This window comes from Vespula vulgaris, chromosome 17, assembly GCF_905475345.1.
Source record: "Vespula vulgaris chromosome 17, iyVesVulg1.1, whole genome shotgun sequence".
In the NCBI taxonomy this organism is placed as follows: Eukaryota; Metazoa; Arthropoda; class Insecta; order Hymenoptera; family Vespidae; genus Vespula; species Vespula vulgaris.
In genome coordinates this window covers 4,902,994-4,928,027 of record NC_066602.1, presented here as the reverse complement: position 1 = coordinate 4,928,027, position 25,034 = coordinate 4,902,994, and the positions used below count along the sequence as shown (strand labels likewise).

Below are 25,034 nucleotides of genomic sequence, written 5' to 3'. Positions count from 1 at the left end.
GAGTGCCTTTTTGTCAAGAAGCTAACAAAGTTTCCTTTCAATTTAATCTCGATATCGTTCTATGTTTTATTCAAAATTCTCGATTCGTTTACCCTTCCTCTTTCTCTCTCTCTCTCTCTCTCTCTGTATTTATATATACATAATATATAATATATAATATATATATATATATCTGTATATATATCAATCTGTATCAGAAATGAGTAACTCAGGGTTTATAAAAAAACATTATCATATACGTATTCATGTACGTATCAATGCAATTACAACTTACATTTTGCATCGAAGAATGACAATAGTCGACTCTAATTAGTGAATTTCTTAATCACTGATATTACATCTTACGTTGATACATTAGTGAAGAGCTTTGTTATCTACGGCCAGTTGAAAGGCATTTTAACTATTAACCGAAGTACTGAAATCTTTTATCAAAAGTCTTAACGTTAACGACAAACGAATAAAACATTGTATTAGAGTTTAATTCGATATCTTCCATTGTATCTTCCAATATAATAATGTAAAGTTTATTAACCAGAAGTAGAATCATATATCTAATTAAAAATAAACAACTAATAGATTTCGTTCCATTACAAAAATATATATACATACACTTATGCGTACACATTAGAAGTATTGCTAATAGAAAATCAATGGAATTATAGAAAACATTTCAGTGTAAATTGATGCCGAAAATAACAAATACCCTTCAATAATGTAAAATTTTTTCTTTTTCTATCAAGTTTTAATTTCTTTTCTAATCAATTTAAACATTTTTAGTTCATAATGAATTGTATCAATAACAATATCAGACATGTAATTTTGGCTCCTTGCAGCACAAAGGTTGCTCGTTACTGTCTATACAATATAATAAAATCTCAAGTAATACCCAAGAGAAAGACTACTATATACTTTGTGTATGTGTGTGTGGGTGTGTATATTATGTATCTAGTTATGTACCTATGTACATATATACATATGTATCTATTTACAAACGTATGTTTATATGGGATCTTCCAACATTCCACCTCTGTGGTTGGGGAAAGACTGATATCATACGATATTCGACCAAAAGTAAATAAGATAAGGTGTATTTAGATACATCAGCTTATAAAGAAACATATAAACATTGTAATAAGATTTGCTTTGTATACGCTCGCTAGTAAATGCTATAAACATTCTCTTTTTCTTTCAGGGTAATAATATTATATATATATATATATATATATATATATATATATATTAAAATTTTTATAATTTAATTAGTTAAATAATCAAAATCAAAAAATAAAAGAAAGCAACAGGAATAGAAAAATACGAGACCTCATCGAAAACTCCGTTTGTTAGGACAGATGTCCTTCCTCGTAAACAATGAACTTTCATCTCTCTCTCTCACTCTTCCTCGCTCTATTTTGCTATTTTTTTCTCAATTTTTCTGTATGCACGTGTACGCGTATGTACGTAATACGTATATGCCTTTTAACAAATGTAATATCGTTTGGTATCGATATATTTTATATATTGAAAGATCGTCGACGATCGAACGTGATGCGTGTACCTGATCGTGACACCCTTATTTCAATATTGTAAATTTAATTTGTCAACGAGGTATAAATTCTATATTCATTTAAATACACATACATTGATATGTGTATGAATAATGCATATTAATCATAATACGCATTAAATGACACGTTTAAATAAAATCCCACATTAAAATTTACATTGTACTAGCTACATATACCACATAAGAACAAGAAAGCAAAATTGAATATACCAAGATACTTTGTTCTTCTTCTTCTTCTTCATATTATTGTTGTTATTATTATTGTTATTATTATTCTTATTGTCTTTATAAATCAATCATAATTGGAGATATTGGGAAATAAACATGAAATTTCTTTCTTAATCTTCTTAACTGTTTTTTTTCTTCTTCTTTTCTTTTATATGAATAATAAGAAGTATAAGGTATCATAATAGGATACCTATGTAATCGTCTTTCATTTGAATAGGTCTTTGATATAATTGTACTTTGGACGGCTAATGCTTCCTTATCGAATGCCTTTTTGTCAAGAGGTAACAAAGTTTCTTTTCAATTTAATCTCGATATCGTTCTTTGTTTCATTCAATTCTCGATTCGTTTACCCTTCCTCTTTCTCTCTCTCTCTCTCTCTCTCTGTATTTATATATACATAATATATAATATATAATATATAATATATATATATATATCTGTATATATCTCAATCTGTATCAGAAATGAGTAACTCAGGGTTTATAAAAAAACATTATCATATACGTATTCATGTACGTATCAATGCAATTACAACTTACATTTTGCATCGAAGAATGACAATAGTCGACTATAATTAGTGAATTTCTTAATCACTGGTATTACATCTTACGTTGATACATTTGTGAAGAGCTTTGTTATCTACGGCCAGTTGAAACGCATTTTAACTATTAACCGAAGTATCGAAATCATTTATCAAAACTCGTAACTTTAACGACAAACGAATAAAAGATTGTATTAGAGTTTATTTCAATATCTTCCAATGTATCTTCCAATATAATAATGTAAAGTTTATTAACGAGAAGTAGAATCATATATCTAATTAAAAATAAACAACTAATAGATTTCGTTCCATTACAAAAATATATATACATACATTTATGCGTACACATTAAAAGTATTGCTAATAAAAAATCAATGGAATTATAGAAAACATTTCATTGTAAATTGATGCCGAAAATAACAAATACCCTTCAATAATGTGTAATTTTTTCTTTTTCTATCAAGCATTAATTCCTTTTTTAATCAATATAAGCATTTTTAGTTCATAATGAATTCTATCAATAACAATATCAGATATTTAATTTTGGCTCATTGCAGAACAAAGGTTGCTCGTTACTGTCTATACAATATAATAAAATCTCAAGCAATACCAAAGAGAAAGGCTACTATATACTTTGTGTATGAGTGTGAGGGTGTGTATATTGTGTCTAGTTATGTACATATGTACATATATACGTATCTATCTATTTACAAACGTATGTTCATACGGGATCTTTCAAGTTTCCAACTCAGTGGTTGCCGAAAGACTGATCTCATACGATATTCGACCAAAATTAAATAAGATAAGGTGTATTTAGATACTTCAGCTTATATAGAAACATATAAACATTGTAATAAGATTTGCTTTGTATACGTCCGCTAGTAAATGCTATAAACATTCTCTTTTTCTTTCAGGGTAATAATATTATATATATATATATATATATATATTTAAATTTTTATAATTTAATTAGTTAATTAATCAAAATCAAAAAAAGAAAAGATAGCAACAGGAATAGAAAAATACGAGACCTCATCGTAAACTTCGTTCGTTAGGACAGACGTCCTTCCTCGAAAACAATGAACTTTCATCTATCTCTCTCTCTCTGTCTCTTCCTCGCTCTATTTTGCTATTTTTTTCTTAATTTTTCTGTATGCACGTGTACGCGTACGTACGTAATACGTATATGCATTTTAACGAATGTAATATCGTTTGGTATCGATATATTTTATATATAGAAAGATCGTCGAGGATCGAACGTGATACGTGTACCTGATCGTGACACCCTTATTTCAATATTGTAAATTTAATTTGTCAACGAGGTATAAATTCGACATTCATTTAAATATATATACATTCATATGTGTATGAATAATGCATATTAATCATAATACGCATTAAATGACGTTTAATAGAAATCCCACATTAAAATTTACATTGTACTAGCTACATATACCACATAAGAACAAGAAAGCAAAATTGAATATACCAAGATACTTTGTTCTTCTTCTTCTTTTTCATATTATTGTTGTTATTATTATTGTTATTATTATTCTTATTGTCTTTATAAATCAATCATAATTGAAGATATTGGGAAATAAACATGAAATTTCTTTCTTAATCTTCTTAACTGTTTTTTTTCTTCTTCTTTTCTTTTATATGAATAATAAGAAGTATAAGGTATCATAATAGGATACCTATGTAATCGTCTTTCATTTCAATAGGTCTTTGATATAATTGTACTTTGGACGGCTAATGCTTCCTTATCGAATGCCTTTTTGTCAAGAGGTAACAAAGTTTCTTTTCAATTTAATCTCGATATCGTTCTTTGTTTCATTCAAATTCTCGATTCGTTTACCCTTTCTTTCTTTCTCTCTCTCTCTCTCCCTCTCTCTCTCTCTCTCTCTCTCTCTGTATATATATATACATATTATATATAATATATAATACATATATATATCTGTATATATCTGAATCTGTATCAGAAATGAGTAACTCAGGGTTTATAAAAAAACATTATCATATACGTATTCATGTACGTATCAATGCAATTACAACTTACATTTTGCATCGAAAAATGACAATAGTCGACTCTAATTAGTGAATTTCTTAATCACTGATATTACATCTTACGTTGATACATTAGTGAAGAGCTTTGTTATCTACGGCCAGTTGAAAGGCATTTTAACTATTAACCGAAGTACTGAAATCTTTTATCAAAAGTCTTAACGTTAACGACAAACGAATAAAACATTGTATTAGAGTTTAATTCGATATCTTCCATTGTATCTTCCAATATAATAATGTAAAGTTTATTAACCAGAAGTAGAATCATATATCTAATTAAAAATAAACAACTAATAGATTTCGTTCCATTACAAAAATATATATACATACACTTATGCGTACACATTAGAAGTATTGCTAATAGAAAATCAATGGAATTATAGAAAACATTTCAGTGTAAATTGATGCCGAAAATAACAAATACCCTTCAATAATGTGTAATTTTTTCTTTTTCTATCAAGCATTAATTCCTTTTTTAATCAATATAAGCATTTTTAGTTCATAATGAATTCTATAAATAACAATATCAGATATTTAATTTTGGCTCATTGCAGAACAAAGGTTGCTCGTTACTGTCTATACAATATAATAAAATCTCAAGCAATACCCAAGAGAAAGACTACTATATACTTTGTGTATGAGTGTGTGGGTGTGTATATTGTGTCTAGTTATGTACATATGTACATATATACATATCTATCTATTTACAAACGTATGTTTAAACGGGATCTTTCAAGTTTCCAACTCGGTGGTTGCCGAAAGACTGATCTCATACGATATTCGACAGAAAGTAAATAACATAAGTTGTATTTAGATATTTCAGCTTATATAGAAACATATAAACATTGTAATAAGATTTGCTTTGTATACGTCAGCTAGTAAATGGTATAAACATTCTCTTTTTCTTTCAGTGTGATAATATTATATATATATATGTATATATATATATATATATATATATATATATATATATATATGTATATATATATATATATATTAAAATTTTAATAATTTAATTAGTTAAATAATCAAAATCAAAACATAAAAGAAAGCAACAGGAATAGAAAAATACGAGACCTCATCGAAAACTCCGTTTGTTAGGACAGACGTCCTTCCTCGTAAACAATGAACTTTCATCTATCTCTCTCTCTCTTCCTCGCTCTATTTTGCTATTTTTTTCTTAATTTTTCTGTATGCACGTGTACGCGTACGTACGTAATACGTATATGCATTTTAACGAATGTAATATCGTTTGGTATCGATATATTTTATATATAGAAAGATCGTCGAGGATCGAACGTGATACGTGTATCTGATCGTGACACCCTCATTTCAATATTGTAAATTTAATTTGTCAACGAGGTATAAATTCGACATTCATTTAAATATATATACATTCATATGTGTATGAATAATGCATATTAATCATAATACGCATTAAATGACGTTTAATTGAAATCCCACATTAAAATTTACATTGTACTAGCTACATATACCACATAAGAACAAGAAAGCAAAATTGAATATACCAAGATACTTTGTTCTTCTTCTTCTTTTTCATATTATTGTTGTTATTATTATTGTTATTATTATTCTTATTGTCTTTATAAATCAATCATAATTGAAGATATTGGGAAATAAACATGAAATTTCTTTCTTAATCTTCTTAACTGTTTTTTTTCTTCTTCTTTTCTTTTATATGAATAATAAGAAGTATAAGGTATCATAATAGGATACCTATGTAATCGTCTTTCCTTTGAATAGGTCTTTGATATAATTGTACTTTGGATGGCTGATGTTTCCCTTATAGAGTGCCTTTTTGTCAAGAAGCTAACAAAGTTTCCTTTCAATTTAATCTCGATATCGTTCTATGTTTTATTCAAAATTCTCGATTCGTTTACCCTTCCTCTTCTCTCTCTCTCTCTCTCTCTCTGTATTTATATATACATAATATATAATATATAATATATATATATATATCTGTATATATATCAATCTGTATCAGAAATGAGTAACTCAGGGTTTATAAAAAAACATTATCATATACGTATTCATGTACGTATCAATGCAATTACAACTTACATTTTGCATCGAAGAATGACAATAGTCGACTCTAATTAGTGAATTTCTTAATCACTGATATTACATCTTACGTTGATACATTAGTGAAGAGCTTTGTTATCTACGGCCAGTTGAAAGGCATTTTAACTATTAACCGAAGTACTGAAATCTTTTATCAAAAGTCTTAACGTTAACGACAAACGAATAAAACATTGTATTAGAGTTTAATTCGATATCTTCCATTGTATCTTCCAATATAATAATGTAAAGTTTATTAACCAGAAGTAGAATCATATATCTAATTAAAAATAAACAACTAATAGATTTCGTTCCATTACAAAAATATATATACATACACTTATGCGTACACATTAGAAGTATTGCTAATAGAAAATCAATGGAATTATAGAAAACATTTCAGTGTAAATTGATGCCGAAAATAACAAATACCCTTCAATAATGTAAAATTTTTTCTTTTTCTATCAAGTTTTAATTTCTTTTCTAATCAATTTAAACATTTTTAGTTCATAATGAATTGTATCAATAACAATATCAGACATGTAATTTTGGCTCCTTGCAGCACAAAGGTTGCTCGTTACTGTCTATACAATATAATAAAATCTCAAGTAATACCCAAGAGAAAGACTACTATATACTTTGTGTATGTGTGTGTGGGTGTGTATATTATGTATCTAGTTATGTACCTATGTACATATATACATATGTATCTATTTACAAACGTATGTTTATATGGGATCTTCCAACATTCCACCTCTGTGGTTGGGGAAAGACTGATATCATACGATATTCGACCAAAAGTAAATAAGATAAGGTGTATTTAGATACATCAGCTTATAAAGAAACATATAAACATTGTAATAAGATTTGCTTTGTATACGCTCGCTAGTAAATGCTATAAACATTCTCTTTTTCTTTCAGGGTAATAATATTATATATATATATATATATATATATATATATATATATATATATTAAAATTTTTATAATTTAATTAGTTAAATAATCAAAATCAAAAAATAAAAGAAAGCAACAGGAATAGAAAAATACGAGACCTCATCGAAAACTCCGTTTGTTAGGACAGATGTCCTTCCTCGTAAACAATGAACTTTCATCTCTCTCTCTCACTCTTCCTCGCTCTATTTTGCTATTTTTTTCTCAATTTTTCTGTATGCACGTGTACGCGTATGTACGTAATACGTATATGCCTTTTAACAAATGTAATATCGTTTGGTATCGATATATTTTATATATTGAAAGATCGTCGACGATCGAACGTGATGCGTGTACCTGATCGTGACACCCTTATTTCAATATTGTAAATTTAATTTGTCAACGAGGTATAAATTCTATATTCATTTAAATACACATACATTGATATGTGTATGAATAATGCATATTAATCATAATACGCATTAAATGACACGTTTAAATAAAATCCCACATTAAAATTTACATTGTACTAGCTACATATACCACATAAGAACAAGAAAGCAAAATTGAATATACCAAGATACTTTGTTCTTCTTCTTCTTCTTCATATTATTGTTGTTATTATTATTGTTATTATTATTCTTATTGTCTTTATAAATCAATCATAATTGGAGATATTGGGAAATAAACATGAAATTTCTTTCTTAATCTTCTTAACTGTTTTTTTTCTTCTTCTTTTCTTTTATATGAATAATAAGAAGTATAAGGTATCATAATAGGATACCTATGTAATCGTCTTTCATTTGAATAGGTCTTTGATATAATTGTACTTTGGACGGCTAATGCTTCCTTATCGAATGCCTTTTTGTCAAGAGGTAACAAAGTTTCTTTTCAATTTAATCTCGATATCGTTCTTTGTTTCATTCAATTCTCGATTCGTTTACCCTTCCTCTTTCTCTCTCTCTCTCTCTCTCTCTGTATTTATATATACATAATATATAATATATAATATATAATATATATATATATCTGTATATATCTCAATCTGTATCAGAAATGAGTAACTCAGGGTTTATAAAAAAACATTATCATATACGTATTCATGTACGTATCAATGCAATTACAACTTACATTTTGCATCGAAGAATGACAATAGTCGACTATAATTAGTGAATTTCTTAATCACTGGTATTACATCTTACGTTGATACATTTGTGAAGAGCTTTGTTATCTACGGCCAGTTGAAACGCATTTTAACTATTAACCGAAGTATCGAAATCATTTATCAAAACTCGTAACTTTAACGACAAACGAATAAAAGATTGTATTAGAGTTTATTTCAATATCTTCCAATGTATCTTCCAATATAATAATGTAAAGTTTATTAACGAGAAGTAGAATCATATATCTAATTAAAAATAAACAACTAATAGATTTCGTTCCATTACAAAAATATATATACATACATTTATGCGTACACATTAAAAGTATTGCTAATAAAAAATCAATGGAATTATAGAAAACATTTCATTGTAAATTGATGCCGAAAATAACAAATACCCTTCAATAATGTGTAATTTTTTCTTTTTCTATCAAGCATTAATTCCTTTTTTAATCAATATAAGCATTTTTAGTTCATAATGAATTCTATCAATAACAATATCAGATATTTAATTTTGGCTCATTGCAGAACAAAGGTTGCTCGTTACTGTCTATACAATATAATAAAATCTCAAGCAATACCAAAGAGAAAGGCTACTATATACTTTGTGTATGAGTGTGAGGGTGTGTATATTGTGTCTAGTTATGTACATATGTACATATATACGTATCTATCTATTTACAAACGTATGTTCATACGGGATCTTTCAAGTTTCCAACTCAGTGGTTGCCGAAAGACTGATCTCATACGATATTCGACCAAAATTAAATAAGATAAGGTGTATTTAGATACTTCAGCTTATATAGAAACATATAAACATTGTAATAAGATTTGCTTTGTATACGTCCGCTAGTAAATGCTATAAACATTCTCTTTTTCTTTCAGGGTAATAATATTATATATATATATATATATATATATTTAAATTTTTATAATTTAATTAGTTAATTAATCAAAATCAAAAAAAGAAAAGATAGCAACAGGAATAGAAAAATACGAGACCTCATCGTAAACTTCGTTCGTTAGGACAGACGTCCTTCCTCGAAAACAATGAACTTTCATCTATTTCTCTCTCTCTGTCTCTTCCTCGCTCTATTTTGCTATTTTTTTCTTAATTTTTCTGTATGCACGTGTACGCGTACGTACGTAATACGTATATGCATTTTAACGAATGTAATATCGTTTGGTATCGATATATTTTATATATAGAAAGATCGTCGAGGATCGAACGTGATACGTGTACCTGATCGTGACACCCTTATTTCAATATTGTAAATTTAATTTGTCAACGAGGTATAAATTCGATATTCATTTAAATATATATACATTCATATGTGTATGAATAATGCATATTAATCATAATACGCATTAAATGACGTTTAATTGAAATCCCACATTAAAATTTACATTGTACTAGCTACATATACCACATAAGAACAAGAAAGCAAAATTGAATATACCAAGATACTTTGTTCTTCTTCTTCTTTTTCATATTATTGTTGTTATTATTATTGTTATTATTATTCTTATTGTCTTTATAAATCAATCATAATTGAAGATATTGGGAAATAAACATGAAATTTCTTTCTTAATCTTCTTAACTGTTTTTTTTCTTCTTCTTTTCTTTTATATGAATAATAAGAAGTATAAGGTATCATAATAGGATACCTATGTAATCGTCTTTCATTTGAATAGGTCTTTGATATAATTGTACTTTGGACGGCTAATGCTTCCTTATCGAATGCCTTTTTGTCAAGAGCTAACAAAGTTTCTTTTCAATTTAATCTCGATATCGTTCTTTGTTTCATTCAAATTCTCGATTCGTTTACCCTTTCTTTCTCTCTCTCTCTCTCTCTCCCTCTCTCTCTCTCTCTCTCTCTCTGTATATATATATACATATTATATATAATATATAATACATATATATATCTGTATATATCTGAATCTGTATCAGGAATGAGTAACTCAGGGTTTATAAAAAAACATTATCATATACGTATTCATGTACGTATCAATGCAATTACAACTTACATTTTGCATCGAAAAATGACAATAGTCGACTCTAATTAGTGAATTTCTTAATCACTGATATTACATCTTACGTTGATACATTAGTGAAGAGCTTTGTTATCTACGGCCAGTTGAAAGGCATTTTAACTATTAACCGAAGTACTGAAATCTTTTATCAAAAGTCTTAACGTTAACGACAAACGAATAAAACATTGTATTAGAGTTTAATTCGATATCTTCCATTGTATCTTCCAATATAATAATGTAAAGTTTATTAACCAGAAGTAGAATCATATATCTAATTAAAAATAAACAACTAATAGATTTCGTTCCATTACAAAAATATATATACATACACTTATGCGTACACATTAAAAGTATTGCTAATAGAAAATCAATGGAATTATAGAAAACATTTCATTGTAAATTGATGCCGAAAATAACAAATACCCTTAAATAATGTAAAATTTTTTCTTTTTCTATCAAGTTTTAATTTCTTTTCTAATCAATTTAAACATTTTTAGTTCATAATGAATTGTATCAATAACAATATCAGACATGTAATTTTGGCTCCTTGCAGCACAAAGGTTGCTCGTTACTGTCTATACAATATAATAAAATCTCAAGTAATATCCAAGAGAAAGACTACTATATACTTTGTGTATGTGTGTCTGGGTGCGTATATTATGTATCTAGTTGTGTACATATGTACATATATACATATCTATCTATTTACAAACGTATGTTTAAACGGGATCTTTCAAGTTTCCAACTCTGTGGTTGCAGAAAGACTGATATCATACGATATTCGACCAAAAGTAAATAAGATAAGGTGTATTTAGATACATCAGCTGATAAAGAAACATATAAACATTGTAATAAGATTTGCTTTGTATACGCCCGCTAGTAAATGCTATAAACATTCTCTTTTTCTTTCAGGGTAATAATATTATATATATATATATATATATATATATATATATATATATATTAAAATTTTTATAATTTAATTAGTTAAATAATCAAAATCAAAAAATAAAAGAAAGCAACAGGAATAGAAAAATACGAGACCTCATCGAAAACTCCGTTTGTTAGGACAGATGTCCTTCCTCGTAAACAATGAACTTTCATCTCTCTCTCTCTCTCTTCCTCGCTCTATTTTGCTATTTTTTTCTCAATTTTTCTGTATGCACGTGTACGCGTATGTACGTAATACGTATATGCCTTTTAACAAATGTAATATCGTTTGGTATCGATATATTTTATATATTGAAAGATCGTCGACGATCGAACGTGATGCGTGTACCTGATCGTGACACCCTTATTTCAATATTGTAAATTTAATTTGTCAACGAGGTATAAATTCTATATTCATTTAAATACACATACATTGATATGTGTATGAATAATGCATATTAATCATAATACGCATTAAATGACACGTTTATATAAAATCCCACATTAAAATTTACATTGTACTAGCTACATATACCACATAAGAACAAGAAAGCAAAATTGAATATACCAAGATACTTTGTTCTTCTTCTTCTTCTTCTTCATATTATTGTTGTTATTATTATTGTTATTATTATTCTTATTGTCTTTATAAATCAATCATAATTGAAGATATTGGGAAATAAACATGAAATTTCTTTCTTAATCTTCTAAACTGTTTTTTTTCTTCTTCTTTTCTTTTATATGAATAATAAGAAGTATAAGGTATCATAATAGGATACCTATGTAATCGCCTTTCATTTGAATAGGTCTTTGATATAATTGTACTTTGGACGGCTAATGCTTCCTTATCGAATGCCTTTTTGTCAAGAGCTAACAAAGTTTCTTTTCAATTTAATCTCGATATCGTTCTTTGTTTCATTCAAATTCTCGATTCGTTTACCCTTTCTTTCTCTCTCTCTCTCTCTCTCCCTCTCTCTCTCTCTCTCTCTCTCTCTGTATATATATATACATATTATATATAATATATAATACATATATATATCTGTATATATCTGAATCTGTATCAGGAATGAGTAACTCAGGGTTTATAAAAAAACATTATCATATACGTATTCATGTACGTATCAATGCAATTACAACTTACATTTTGCATCGAAAAATGACAATAGTCGACTCTAATTAGTGAATTTCTTAATCACTGATATTACATCTTACGTTGATACATTAGTGAAGAGCTTTGTTATCTACGGCCAGTTGAAAGGCATTTTAACTATTAACCGAAGTACTGAAATCTTTTATCAAAAGTCTTAACGTTAACGACAAACGAATAAAACATTGTATTAGAGTTTAATTCGATATCTTCCATTGTATCTTCCAATATAATAATGTAAAGTTTATTAACCAGAAGTAGAATCATATATCTAATTAAAAATAAACAACTAATAGATTTCGTTCCATTACAAAAATATATATACATACACTTATGCGTACACATTAAAAGTATTGCTAATAGAAAATCAATGGAATTATAGAAAACATTTCATTGTAAATTGATGCCGAAAATAACAAATACCCTTAAATAATGTAAAATTTTTTCTTTTTCTATCAAGTTTTAATTTCTTTTCTAATCAATTTAAACATTTTTAGTTCATAATGAATTGTATCAATAACAATATCAGACATGTAATTTTGGCTCCTTGCAGCACAAAGGTTGCTCGTTACTGTCTATACAATATAATAAAATCTCAAGTAATATCCAAGAGAAAGACTACTATATACTTTGTGTATGTGTGTCTGGGTGCGTATATTATGTATCTAGTTGTGTACATATGTACATATATACATATCTATCTATTTACAAACGTATGTTTAAACGGGATCTTTCAAGTTTCCAACTCTGTGGTTGCAGAAAGACTGATATCATACGATATTCGACCAAAAGTAAATAAGATAAGGTGTATTTAGATACATCAGCTGATAAAGAAACATATAAACATTGTAATAAGATTTGCTTTGTATACGCCCGCTAGTAAATGCTATAAACATTCTCTTTTTCTTTCAGGGTAATAATATTATATATATATATATATATATATATATATATATATATATTAAAATTTTTATAATTTAATTAGTTAAATAATCAAAATCAAAAAATAAAAGAAAGCAACAGGAATAGAAAAATACGAGACCTCATCGAAAACTCCGTTTGTTAGGACAGATGTCCTTCCTCGTAAACAATGAACTTTCATCTCTCTCTCTCTCTCTTCCTCGCTCTATTTTGCTATTTTTTTCTCAATTTTTCTGTATGCACGTGTACGCGTATGTACGTAATACGTATATGCCTTTTAACAAATGTAATATCGTTTGGTATCGATATATTTTATATATTGAAAGATCGTCGACGATCGAACGTGATGCGTGTACCTGATCGTGACACCCTTATTTCAATATTGTAAATTTAATTTGTCAACGAGGTATAAATTCTATATTCATTTAAATACACATACATTGATATGTGTATGAATAATGCATATTAATCATAATACGCATTAAATGACACGTTTATATAAAATCCCACATTAAAATTTACATTGTACTAGCTACATATACCACATAAGAACAAGAAAGCAAAATTGAATATACCAAGATACTTTGTTCTTCTTCTTCTTCTTCTTCATATTATTGTTGTTATTATTATTGTTATTATTATTCTTATTGTCTTTATAAATCAATCATAATTGAAGATATTGGGAAATAAACATGAAATTTCTTTCTTAATCTTCTAAACTGTTTTTTTTCTTCTTCTTTTCTTTTATATGAATAATAAGAAGTATAAGGTATCATAATAGGATACCTATGTAATCGCCTTTCATTTGAATAGGTCTTTGATATAATTGTACTTTGGACGGCTAATGCTTCCTTATCGAATGCCTTTTTGTCAAGAGCTAACAAAGTTTCTTTTCAATTTAATCTCGATATCGTTCTTTGTTTCATTCAAATTCTCGATTCGTTTACTCTTTCTTTCTCTCTCTCTCTGTATATATATATACATATTATATATAATATATAATACATATATATATATCTGTATATATCTGAATCTGTATCAGAAATGAGTAACTCAGGGTTTATAAAAAAACATTATCATATACGTATTCATGTACGTATCAATGCAATTACAACTTACATTTTGCATCGAAAAACGACAATAGTCGACTCTAATTAGTGAATTTCTTAATCACTGGTATTACATCTTACGTTGATACATTTGTGAAGAGCTTTGTTATCTACGGCCAGTTGAAACGCATTTTAACTATTAACCGAAGTATCGAAATCATTTATCAAAACTCGTAACTTTAACGACAAACGAATAAAAGATTGTATTAGAGTTTATTTCAATATCTTCCAATGTATCTTCCAATATAATAATGTAAAGTTTATTAACGAGAAGTAGAATCATATATCTAATTAAAAATAAACAACTAATAGATTTCGTTCCATTACAAAAATATATATACATACATTTATGCGTACACATTAAAAGTATTGCTAATAAAAAATCAATGGAATTATAGAAAACATTTCATTGTAAATTGATGCCGAAAATAACAAATACCCTTCAATAATGTGTAATTTTTTCTTTTTCTATCAAGTTTTAATTTCTTTTCTAATCAATTTAAACATTTTTAGTTCATAATGAATTGTATCAATAACAATATCAGACATGTAATTTTGGCTCCTTGCAGCACAAAGGTTGCTCGTTACTGTCTATACAATATAATAAAATCTCAAGTAATACCCAAGAGAAAGACTACTATATACTTTGTGTACGTGTGTGTGGGTGTGTATATTATGTATCTAGTTATGTACATATGTACATATATACATATCTATCTATTTACAAACGTATGTTTAAACGGGATCTTTCAAGTTTCCAACTCTGTGGTTGCGGAAAGACTGATATCATACGATATTCGACCAAAAGTAAATAAGATAAGGTGTATTTAGATACATCAGCTGATAAAGAAACATATAAACATTGTAATAAGATTTGCTTTGTATACGCCCGCTAGTAAATGCTATAAACATTCTCTTTTTCTTTCAGGGTAATAATATTATATATATATATATATATATATATATATATATATATTAAAATATTTATAATTTAATTAGTTAAATAATCAAAATCAAAAAATAAAAGAAATCAACAGGAATAGAAAAATACGAGACCTCATCGAAAACTCTGTTTGTTAGGACAGATGTCCTTCCTCGTAAAGAATGAACATTCATCTCTCTCTCTCTCTCTTCCTCGCTCTATTTTGCTATTTTTTTCTTAATTTTTCTGTATGCACGTGTACGCGTATGTACGCAATACGTATATGCCTTTTAACAAATGTGATATCGTTTGGTATCGATATATTTTATATATAGAAAAATCGTCGACGATCGAATGTGATACGTGTACCTGATCGTGACACCCTTATTTCAATATTGTAAATTTAATTTGTCAACGAGGTATAAATTCGATATTCATTTAAATATATATACATTCATATGTGTATGAATAATGCATATTAATCATAATACGCATTAAATGACGTTTAATTGAAATCCCACATTAAAATTTACATTGTACTAGCTACATATACCACATAAGAACAAGAAAGCAAAATTGAATATACCAAGATACTTTGTTCTTCTTCTTCTTTTTCATATTATTGTTGTTATTATTATTGTTATTATTATTCTTATTGTCTTTATAAATCAATCATAATTGAAGATATTGGGAAATAAACATGAAATTTCTTTCTTAATCTTCTTAACTGTTTTTTTTCTTCTTCTTTTCTTTTATATGAATAATAAGAAGTATAAGGTATCATAATAGGATACCTATGTAATCGTCTTTCCTTTGAATAGGTCTTCGATATAATTGTACTTTGGATGGCTGATGTTTCCCTTATAGAGTGCCTTTTTGTCAAGAAGCTAACAAAGTTTCCTTTCAATTTAATCTCGATATCGTTCTATGTTTTATTCAAAATTCTCGATTCGTTTACCCTTCCTCTCTCTCTCTCTCTCTCTCTCTCTCTCTGTATTTATATATACATAATATATAATATATAATATATATATATATATCTGTATATATCTGAATCTGTATCAGAAATGAGTAACTCAGGGTTTATAAAAAAACATTATCATATACGTATTCATGTACGTATCAATGCAATTACAACTTACATTTTGCATCGAAAAATGACAATAGTCGACTCTAATTAGTGAATTTCTTAATCACTGATATTACATCTTACGTTGATACATTTGTGAAGAGCTTTGTTATCTATGGCCAGTTGAAACGCATTTTAACTATTAACCGAAGTACTGAAATCTTTTATCAAAAGTCTTAACGTTAACGACAAACGAATAAAAGATTGTATTAGTGTTTAATTCAATATCTTCCATTGTATCTTCCAATATAATAATGTAAAGTTTATTAACGAGAAGTAGAATCATATATCTAATTAAAAATAAACAACTAATAGATTTCGTTCCATTACAAAAATATATATACATACACTTATGCGTACACATTAAAAGTATTGCTAATAGAAAATCAATGGAATTATAGAAAACATTTCATTGTAAATTGATGCCGAAAATAACAAATACCCTTCAATAATGTAAAATTTTTTCTTTTTCTATCAAGTTTTAATTTCTTTTCTAATCAATTTAAACATTTTTAGTTCATAATGAATTGTATCAATAACAATATCAGACATGTAATTTAGGCTCCTTGCAGCACAAAGGTTGCTCGTTACTGTCTATACAATATAATAAAATCTCAAGTAATACCCAAGAGAAAGACTACTATATACTTTGTGTATGTGTGTGTGGGTGTGTATATTATGTATCTAGTTATGTACATATGTACATATATACATATGTATCTATTTACAAACGTATGTTTATATGGGATCTTCCAACATTCCACCTCCGTGGTTGCGGAAAGACTGATATCATACGATATTCGACCAAAAGTAAATAAGATAAGGTGTATTTAGATACTTCAGCTTATATAGAAACATATAAACATTGTAATAAGATTTGCTTTGTATACGTCCGCTAGTAAATGCTATAAACATTCTCTTTTTCTTTCAGGGTAATAATATATATATATATATATATATATATATATATATATATATATATTTAAATTTTTATAATTTAATTAGTTAATTAATCAAAATCAAAAAAAGAAAAGAAAGCAACAGGAATAGAAAAATACGAGACCTCATCGTAAACTTCGTTCGTTAGGACAGACGTCCTTCCTCGAAAACAATGAACTTTCATCTATCTCTCTCTCTCTGTCTCTTCCTTGCTCTATTTTGCTATTTTTTTCTTAATTTTTCTGTATGCACGTGTACGCGTACGTACGTAATACGTATATGCATTTTAACGAATGTAATATCGTTTGGTATCGATATATTTTATATATAGAAAGATCGTCGACGATCGAACGTGATGCGTGTACCTGATCGTGACACCCTTATTTCAGTATTGTAAATTTAATTTGTCAACGAGGTATAAATTCGATATTCATTTAAATATACATACATTCATGTGTGTATGAATAATGCATATTAATCATAATACGCATTAAATGACACGTTTAATTGAAATCCCACATTAAAATTTACATTGTACTAGATACATATACCATATAAGAACAAGTAAGCAAAATTGAAGTTACCAAGATACTTTGTTCTTCTTCTTCTTTTTCATATTATTGTTGTTATTATTATTGTTATTATTATCCTTATTGTATTTAGAAATCAATCATAATTGAAGATATTAGGAAATAAAGAGGAGATTTCTTTCTTATTCTTCTTAACTGTGTTTTTTTCTTTTTCTTTTCTTTTATATGAATAATAAGAAATATAAGGTATCATAATCGGATACATATGTAATCTTCTTTAATTTGAATGGGTTTTTGATATAATTGTACTTTGGACGGCTAATGCTTCCTTATCGAGTGCCTTTTTGTTAAGAGGTAACAAAGTTTCTTTTCAATTTAATCCCGATATCGTTCTTTGTTTTATTCAAATTCTCGATTCCTTTACCCTTTTTCTTTCTCTCTCTCTCTCTCTGTATATATATTTATATATATATAATATATAATATGTAATATATATATATATATATATATATATCTGTATATATCTGAATCTGTATCAGAAATGAGTAACTCAGGGTTTATAAAAAAACATTATCATATACGTATTCATGTACGTATCAATGCAATTACAGCTTACATTTTGCATCGAAAAATGACAATAGTCGACTCTAATTAGTGAATTTCTTAATCACTGGTATTACATCTTACGTTGATACATTTGTGAAGAGCTTTGTTATCTACGGCCAGTTGAAAGGCATTTTAACTATTAACCGAAGTATTGAAATCTTTTATCAAATTCTTAACGTTAACGACAAACGAATAGAAGATTGTATTATAGTTTAATTCAGTATCTTCCATTGTATCTTCCAATATAATAATGTAAAGTTTATTAACGAGAAGTAGAATCATATATCTAATTAAAAATAAACAACTAATAGATTTCGTTCCATTACAAAAATATATATACATACATTTATGCGTACACATTAAAAGTATTGCTAATAAAAAATCAATGGAATTATAGAAAACATTTCTTTGTAAATTGATGCCGAAAATAACAAATACCCTTCAATAATGTGTAATTTTTTCTTTTTCTATCAAGCATTAATTCCTTTTTTAATCAATATAAGCATTTTTAGTTCATAATGAATTCTATCAATAACAATATCAGATATTTAATTTTGGCTCATTGCAGAACAAAGGTTGCTCGTTACTGTCTATACAATATAATAAAATCTCAAGCAATACCCAAGAGAAAGACTACTATATACTTTGTGTATGAGTGTGTGGGTGTGTATATTGTGTCTAGTTATGTACATATGTACATATGTACATATATACATATCTATCTGTTTACAAACGTATGTTTATATAGGATCTTTGAAGTTTCCAACTCGGTGGTTGCGGAAAGACTGATCTCATACGATATTCGACAAAAAGTAAATAACATAAGGTGTATTTAGATACTTCAGCTTATATAGAAACATATAAACATTGTAATAAGATTTGCTTTGTATAAGTCCGCTAGTAAATGCTATAAACATTCTCTTTTTCTTTCAGGGTAATAATATTATATATATATTTAAATTTTTTTAATTTAATTAGTTAATTAATTATTTTAATAATGATTGATTTTATAACGAATATTTTTAAGGTAATCTTGGCATTGTTTGTACATGTATATTATGTACTAATATGTATACATATATTTATGTTAATGAATAGGTAATATAGAATATTTATATTTAAATAAATATGTATCTTTTTTTAGTTTTAAGTATTATAAAATCATTAGAAAATATTGTCATTAATTATGTTAAAATATCCCTTATCTATACCGTATTGGCTAATAAGTAATATCGGTAAAGTATCTTCCTTTCTTTATATTTAAATAAATAATATCGTGTATTTTCATCGATTGGAAAATTTGTAACTATGTCTACAACTTAATGATAAAACATTTAGATATATCTTGAAGAACAATACTTCACAAAAATAGCGAAAACAGATAATTCAATTGTGATTGATCGTACAAGAAGAATTATTATCAATTGTATCAAAATTTGACTAAATGAAGTTTCGAACATTTCTACTCGTTGTTAATTTTGAAAATCTTTATGGAAAATTCGCATGATTCATACGATTCAACTTTATAATAACGATAGTTATCATCCATAAAATTTAGCTAAGTTTAATACTGCACAAGCCGATTTATATTGATCGTATAACACAGAGGAAAATTATACCGTTGCAATTACCACAAATTGAAATTCCAAGGAAATGCATTCCTATAGCGGGTTACTGAAACTATAGCACCAAGAAGAACGGGTCCGGGGTCATTGGTGAGCTCTCGTTGCGCCCTCTACGCGCATATTTTTCGTCCAGATCGGACCAATCGTTCGACAGACGTTACGGATGTCGAGTGAGGTTATGGCACTCTTACGGACGTTACGGCGTGTTACGGTCGTTACTGCACCCTTATGGACCTTATGGCTTGTTACGGTTGTTACGGCACCCTTATGGACCTTACGGCTTGTTACGGTCGTTACGGCGATGTTACGGACGTTACGGACGTTGCGGCGTGTTACGGTCGTTACGGTACCCTTATGGACCTTACGGCTTGTTACGGTCGTTACGGCGATGTTACGGACGTTACGGACGTTCGACGGACGTTCGACAGACGTTACGGATGTTCGAATAAGGTTACGGCACTCTTACGGACGTTACAGCGGGTTACGGTCATTACTGCATCCTTACAGACGTTACGGCGTGTTACGGTCGTTACGGCACCCTTATGGACGTTACGGATGGTCGAGTGAGGTTACGACACTCTTACGGACGTTACAGCGGGTTACTGAAACTATAGCACCTAGAAGAACGCGACTGGGGTCATTAGTGAGCTCTCGTTGCGCCCTCTACACGCATATTTTTTTCGTCCAGATCGGACCAATAAAAATAACGAGTGCAGTCTACACACGATTTATATAATTTGGAAATCCTTTAGTACACATAATTTCCATCGATTTCTCCAATTCTCATTCGTATATCGATTATTCTCCCTGCTTTCACCCTCTCCACCTCTCCCTCAATAAACACATGTACACACACGTACATATATGGATATTATATATATATGTTTGTATGTATGTACACTCAATATATCTATATAGTATGAAGTATATGTATTTGAGAAATAACGATACTATTATATAGTATATACATTTATATTATATATAATTATGATATATAATTATAATTATATAATATATATAATTATAACTATATAAGAATATACAGAATGTATTATTACTAGTACTATTACTAGTATTATTATATATATAATAATCCTTTACAAAGATATACGTATAAACAAATCTTACGAATTCTCAAATTCCATTAAATTAAAAAAAAAAAAAGAAAGAAAGAAAGAAAAAGAGAAAACAGGAATGAAAGAAAACAAAACAATAAAAGATAAAAATACATTTAATTCTCATTCAATTGAAAATATTCATCGATATCGATATTCGATACTTATCAATAGTTAATAATGCCTTTAATCTCGTGTTCTAATTGTAGAAATAATTAATTATGATCATCACTGAGGATAATTAACTAATCCGTTATACTAAGTTATCGATAGACAAACTCGCATGTTCATTACGATCGCTGAAAGGAAATTCGAAGTGGCTTTAACCTTAAAGACAATAGCTTTTGTAAGCTTATCTCGACCGTCCTTCGTGTATATTCGAAATAATTTCGGAATATACATATTGCAAAGAGGTATAACGATCCCGTTGAGAATTGGCACGATATAGCTCGCTCTCTGTCTTTCTCGTTCTCTATATCGTTCAACTAATAGGAATTATAAGCGAAATGATTTAAAGCTCGTCGCGATAAAGATAAAACTCCCGATAAAGATTAAACATTCGACAAACTAAAACTTTAATGATTCTCTTTAAAAAAATAAAATTATAAAAATTTCCTTTTTTCTTGTTTTCTTTTACTGTGATTATTTTTTGAAAGATAATTCTTTATTTACACGTACATATTTATCCTTTTGCATTTTATTCTTTATATTATTTTTTATTTATCTTTTCGTATTTTTTTTAATACTGTTCATCTAAAACTTGTATCTTAATATTTTTTTTACTTGAGAAAGCATGTCACGCAATTTATTCTAATAAAAACATAGAAATTCGAAAGTGTTCATAAATTTGGCTTGATTTATTGTTAAATTTTTACAACGACGATGAATCAACAAATTAATTAATCATTAATTCTTAATAATACAATAAAGAAAAAAAAGAAATGATAAAATAAATCGCACATTAATTTCAATGCAACGTTTTGTAGATTAAAAATTTATGAGAGTTATTTCTTTTTTTTTCTCTCGATGGAAAATTTATTAAAAAATTCTCTATTGTTACATGGAACCAACATATCTTTATTACATACATGTATTGTGTATATATGTGTCTATGTCTGAGAATGGCGTTAAATTAAAAGAGAGGGTTGTAAATGGTTTCGGTCGGTGCTCCATCCTGTTATACTTCCTCTATGATGTCAAACCAGAGACAGAAGAGCTCTCACTCTGTGAACCTCGTTTTCCGGGTCAAACGAGGTTAAAGTTATAATAACAATATACGTAGTTCTTGTTCCAATAGTTTTCTCCTCGATCTAACAAATTCGAGTTGAAAAAATTTGTCATAGTCCACGATGATTTCAAACGTTTTAATGATGGTACAATATAGTCTAAGAAATTAAAGATCAATGTGAAATAGAATTATAATTGTTCATAGCGAGTGGGAATAATAAAGTTTATTCTCTCTTTTATAAAACATTTTTTCTGTGTTATCTCAATAAATAAAATATGTGTATAACAATTCACGTTATACGATTTTAAGTATTGTTTAAAAGAAAAGTAGTAATATTAATAATGATACGAATTTACTTTGTTTCTTATTGTATGTATATATATTATTGTGTGTATATATATATATATATATATATATATATATATATATATATATATATATATATAGAAAACGATCTTCGATTCGTGGCAATATATATATATTTCATTAAATAAAATCTTTACAAAAGTAATTACAATAGTAACGATACAAATTAAATTCGTTTCTCATTGTGTGTGTGTATTTATGTGTGTATGTATATATGTATATGAGAATGATTTTCAATTCGTGTCAATGTATATCTATTTTTTAATAAAATTGAAGTTTAGTAAATAAAATTGTTAAAAAAGTAGAAACAATAGTAACGATGCAAATTAATATCATTTATCCCAATATATACATGTGTGCGTATGTGTGTGTGTGTATACCTATATACTATATAAGTCTTTGTATATATGTAAATAAATCGTAGAGTGCTTGTTCATTCTGGATCTTCTCTTTTATCAACGTAACGCAAAAGTCGCAGTGAAAAGCCAATTTGAATATATATATATATATATATATATATATATATATATATATATATATATATAGATGATATATGTATATATATATATACTCACGTACATATATATGCGTTTATATATGTATAGATCAGAAATGGAGAATCGTGCCCGACGATTTCGTAGAATCATTTCTCGACGTCGACAACCATAAATCTTCGATTAAATGCATCGTTACTCGTTGTTCCGTCATCTTTGGCGATGATTCAAAAGAGAACTCAGTAGTCGTCGCTTAAAATCAGCAATTAATTATTAATAACATGAGAGTTATTCGTTCATGATTGTTTTATTCTTTTGAGAAAAAGAAAAAGATAAATAAAATATTTTTAAAAAAAGAAAAGAAAAAACAAGAAAGAAAAAGAGAAAATATTAGATTCATTTTGCTTGAAAATACATATTTCCTATCTTCTTTTCTCTCTCTTTTTCTCTCTTTCTCTCTCTCTCTCTCTCTTTCTCTCTCTTTTTCTCTTTCTTTATTTGCAATGGGAAGTTCAGTTTACACGACAAGGGGAAGCAAAACGCATCGCTGTTTTTTATGAACCGGATATACCATGCTACGAACATACTCGAGTATCTAGAGAACAGCATGTTGTCGCTATACTGTTGACAGCTCTCGATAAAACTTTTCACGTGATTGCCGGTGAATACATCAATAGAATGTAATGAGTAAAAAGAGAAACACAGAAAACATCAAATTCCAAACGCAAACATTAAATGCATATGCAAATATATATATATATATATATATATATATATATATATATATGTATATGTATGAGAGGAGATCCTGGCTATCGGCCTTTTAATTAAATGCCCTGTCATGAGTACCGTTCGATTCCATATTCGTTGAAAACGAACACCCATGTAGGATCCAATGAATGCCGAATTTAACGTTCGAAAATATTCCTCTCGATTGTCATCAAATTTTTATTCTAACGTCGTTTGTGATATAATTTTTGATAAATTTTGTGATCATCGATAATCCAACTAATCGATCGTTATCTAACTCGATAGTGTTCAACTGTACGTTCAAATATTTTTCATAATCTTGTTAAAGGATCAAGATATTGGCAACATATGTGCATTTATAATCACTAAACAACTATATTTTCGTATCTTCGTGATTTATGGATCAATGTCGTTATAAATATTTGTTAACAAGTTTAATGAACAGATTTTAAAGTCGAATTAATTATTTGGTTTAATTCATCATTTTTTATCTTCTTTCTTCGATACTGTTGTATTCTTTTTTTGATTAAATAATAAATGTATTATAGACATATATATATATACATATATGTATATACAATACTATATTATACTATATCACAAGCTAGA

At 27.6% G+C, this 25,034-nt stretch overlaps 1 long non-coding RNA gene across 2 annotated transcripts in view; it reads right to left on the bottom strand.

Annotated features, from left to right (window-relative positions):
* Positions 1–15,168, bottom strand: part of LOC127070219 (uncharacterized) — a 51,904-nt gene extending 36,736 nt beyond the window's left edge. For both annotated transcript variants that reach the window (XR_007784368.1, XR_007784367.1), the window contains exons 1-2: positions 14,399–15,168; positions 1,983–4,030 (exon numbers count right to left, since the gene is read on the bottom strand). This is a non-coding gene — a long non-coding RNA (uncharacterized LOC127070219). The remainder of the gene's footprint in view (positions 1–1,982; positions 4,031–14,398) is intronic.
* Between the last annotated feature and the right edge of the window lie 9,866 nt (positions 15,169–25,034).